Source organism: Zingiber officinale, chromosome 2A, assembly GCF_018446385.1.
Source record: "Zingiber officinale cultivar Zhangliang chromosome 2A, Zo_v1.1, whole genome shotgun sequence".
NCBI lineage: Eukaryota > Viridiplantae > Streptophyta > Magnoliopsida > Zingiberales > Zingiberaceae > Zingiber > Zingiber officinale.
Window position 1 is genome coordinate 162,814,653 of NC_055988.1, and position 4,651 is coordinate 162,819,303.

Below are 4,651 nucleotides of genomic sequence, written 5' to 3' on the forward strand. Positions count from 1 at the left end.
ACCTAAAGTCCTAGTTTTGGCTTCCTCTTGATGTATCTGCCCATACTAAACCACAATACTTTCCTAGCATGGGTTTATATGACATCTATATATCAAAAACTAATTTTCATGCAATATGAACCCAATTCATATTTCCATTCATAAAACTTAACCTAATTGTGCCAACCAAGTATAGTAGAGACTCAAATCTATCTCTAATCCCTTTGGCACATCTTGATTCACTTAAAATCATTTACCATATGTCCCAAAGACTCTTTGAGCTCCCCCTTGAGCTCTTAATCTTATCCACCTCCCTAGGTGACTCATTTACTATGACTAGGCCATTTTGGTGCATCTCAGGTGACACTTGGCCTACAAGACTCACCTTCTTAACCTTAGACACCTTGTCTTTGATTAATTTCTTTTTGTCCTTAATCTTGGACACCTTATCCTTGCTATAATTATATGCTACCATAGCATATTCCTTCTTATTAGCCTTGGATGACTCTCTCTTGTTCTTGGTAACACCCCTCATACCAATGTCATGTGCTACCTTAACACTTGACCTCCTTTTGGTCTTGGAAAAGATTTTTATGTTTCCAAAGCGTAACTCCCCCTAAAAATATGGTCAAACTTCCATCATTGCACCAACAATGACTTGGGGTTTCTAAATAATTAGGAAAACCAAAACTCGAAGTTTTGAGGTTCAAAATTTAATAATGAAACTAAACCTCAACCGAAACTTCACTTTGGTTTTTCTTAACCAATCCATACTTGTTTTCATCATGAAAACTCATGTAAACATTATTTAGGGTATACTTTATCAGGGAAAAATAGTTTTCTATGAAAATACTTCCTATTTTCAAAGATTGACACAAATTTGAAAACTCTTGAAAACTTCAATGTTTTCTCCTAATTTGTATCTAACTTTTCAATGATGATTACTATCAAAAGATAGTCTTCACCAAGGTTTTTCAAAAGTATTTTGAAATCATTTTCAAAACCAATATCCAACCACGTTCTTTGGGCTCAATGCACATGACTTGTACATTAGCTTTCCCAATGATTGGAAGACACATAACTATGTGTTTTGATGAACCTAAAACTCAATAAGATGCACTAGATCAACATCTTGAGTTTTGTTCACCATCTTAACATCTCACTTGTATCTAACGTGTATTAAAACACATACAAGTCACCTTATAGTTCTTTGTGAGATGTATATTTGGTCTTGCCCTAAACTAAGGGATCATGCATCTCTATCTAGGCATTGTAAAAATCATGATCATCCATCTAGGATGTCACTTGATATGATCCCTCTTGTTGGAACACTTCCATACATAATAAATGTCTTTTGTCCTTAATTATAAGGAAATTGACATACTGCATGATGATTAATGGCATACATCAAAATAAGCAAAGCATGTTATAACTACATGATATATGCATGACATGACATGATATTTTTGTATTTTTCATAATAAAATGTGAATGCTAAATATGATGTCATGGCATATGATGGGCAAACAATCATGACAAGTTAGCATAAATAAAATGTACCTAGATAATCTATCTAAGTATCCTTAATTCTTAGCTATACCTTAAAATTAAATCCTAGATTGCCCAATTTCATCAAGAAAGTGCCAAACCCAATTTTGACATTTCTTTTTCCCTTTCTAAATTTGTGTCATTTTTAAATTAAAAAAAATTCCTCAAAGTATGACACATTTTATTCTTTCAAAGAGTATATGAAATCAAATTAAGGCTTAGATTCACCTTTAACCTTCTAAGAAAATGCCAAAACCCCCAACTTGGCATTTCTTATCCTTTTCCAAATGTGTCAATTTAAATTAGATTTAACTCCTCAAATTTTGACACATGTTTTCTCTTCAAGGCTTTAAGCACATTTGATTAAAGCATGAGTTTTCTCTTAATTCCTTAAGAAAGTATCAAAATTCTAACTTGATTTTTCTTATACTTTTCTTAAGTGTGCCAAGTTAGATTAAGTTCAACTCTTCAAATTTTGGCACATATATTACTCTCTCAAAGAGTAACCCAATAACCTTTTTTTTTTTCAAAGGTTAACAATAACCTTGAAAATGCTCTCAAGTGTCAACTTTACAAAGGTTGGGTTAACTACCTTTCCAATTGGAGTTGACACTCTCTAACCTATCTAAGGTGTAGAGAATATGCTCCTAGTAACCCAAAACATATTGGTGCTCCTTGGATGCTCTAGGTACTCACTAGGGATGACTTCCATAGATACCTTCCTAAGGACCTTTCTAGGCTTCTTAGAAGCCTTTTTCACTTCCACTAGGTCACTTCTAGGGCTAACTCCCCTTGTAACCTTATTTGTGACTTTGTTTGATCTTTTTAGAGCCTTAGTCACCTTTACTAAGTCAACTCTAGGGATGACCTCCCTTGTGACCTTCTTTGTGACATTATTAGACTTCTTAGAAGTCTTAGTCACATTGGTCTTTGTAAAAGTACTCTTAGGGACAACTTCCCTTGTACTTTTAGCTTGACCACTAAACCTAGGGTTGGTCCCATAACTATATGGAACCCTATGAAAGGAAGTCACATCCTTCTTGGCTTTAGGTTTGTATCCCAAACCTATATAGCCATTGGATGGCTCTTGTCTAGCTTTTCCTAGGTTATGCTCATTTTGACCCCTAAGAATATTTTCCATTCTTGCTAGGGTTCTTTCTAAATTATCAAGTCTTGAACTCAAGACTTGGTTTTCCGTAATTGAATCCATAGACTTGGATTTTTCTTGACCCCTATGAGCATTTCTATATCTAGGCATATATCTATAATCCTTAGAGTTATTGCCTAAATTGTTATTTACCTTCCTAGCCTTAGGTGTGATAAATCTAGCATGAGGAGGGATATATTTATCCTTAGATTTATCATGCATTCTATTTTCATGATAAATAGCATTATAACGATTTAAATTTGAATTAGCATTCAAGTTAGGGTTTACCTCCCTTACCCTTGAAGCTCTCTTCTTCTCCCACTTCTTCAAGTGCACCAATTTCTTGAGCTCTCCTCTCCTTGGGCACTTTGTGTGGTAGTGACCCCACTCACCACATGTAAAGCACCTAATGTGCTTCTTCTCCTCCTTCTTCTTCTTCCTACAACTCACATTAGTTTCTAAATTAACTTTAGTGAGTTTAGGGTTTACCTCCTTTACCTTCTTGAGTGAAGGACACCTACTCTTGTAGTGCCCCATCTTACCACACTCAAAGCATTTGATGTGGTCCTTTGTGCTCTTCTTGGTAGTTGAGGTGGAGGGTTGAGCTTCCAAGATCTCCTCTTCCTTGGATTGCTCTTCTTCCTCTTCACTTGAAGATGTCGATGATTCCACTTCTTCCTCCCTTGAAGATGTGAATGATACCTCCTCATCTTCCTTCTCCTCCTCGGATGTTGACCTTATGTCAACATCGGATTGGTCCTTCTCTTCTTGGACTAATGAGTCCTTCTCCTTGGACTCCTCTACTCCTTGAAATTGTGACGGGTCTTCATGATAGGCAATGATCTTTTTCCAAAGATCACATGCACTTGTGCATTCACCTACACTCACAATGATATTAGAAGGTAGTAAATTATGTAAAATTCTCGTTACCTCCTTGTCCGCCTCCGATTGCTCTCGTTGCTCTTCGGTCCAATGCCGAGGTCGGAGGCGTTTACCCTTCTTGTCTGTAGGAGCTTCAAATGGGTCACTCAAGACAACCCATTGGTTCCAATCCATTTGGAACCATGTCACCAACCGCTTCCACCAATAATTGAAGTCTTCTTTGTCGTACGGAGGTGGAATTCGAATATCCCATCCGAGCGGTCCTTCGGACTCCATCTTCTTCTTCCTCTAGCTTCTTGCTCTCTTGGCGGTTAGTCCGTAGAAGAGCGACCTCACTCTGATACCACTTGTTGGGACCTTGACGTCCGCTAGAGGGGGGGGTGAATAGCGTCTCACCCAAAACTTTACTTCCTATAATGTTAGTGCACAGCGGAATACAAAAACAAACTAACAAATACGAAAGTTAACCTAAAACAAGAAAGAAGAAGACAACAAACCAAACACAAACCCTAACACAAGGTGTTTACGTGGTTCGGAGATAACTTGCTCCTACTCCACGGCGTGTCCGTAAGGTGGACGATCCCTCAATCCGTCGGTGGATTAGTCCCCGGCAAACTCCGGCTAGCTCAACCTCCTTGTGGGTGGAGAAACCTCACCACAACTCCAACCAAGATCACTTGGACACAAGAGATCCTTGAGCACTTTGGTGACTACTAATTAGGCTTTAACCAAGTCTAATTTCGTCACCTTGGCCGGCCATCCCAAGCTCCTTCTTATAGAGCTTGGAAGAAATCAGTAAGCTGATTTTCCCGTTACCAGTCGACTGGTCCTTGCACCAGTCGACTGGTGCCAGCCCAACGGCTCTCTCAACGGCTCTCTACTAGTCAAGCTACAGTGCACCAGTCGACTGATGAAACCACCAGTCGACTGCTACAGTACTGCTACAGTAAACCCTAATTTTGGATTTTACCCCGAGTACATTCACTCAGCACTCGTTCTCGCCCGACCAACCTAGACCTAGCCTTCTAGCCTCCTCCATCAGCCTTGCGTCCCTCGGATGCCTTCCCATCCTTCACGTCTTGCCTTCTGGAGCTT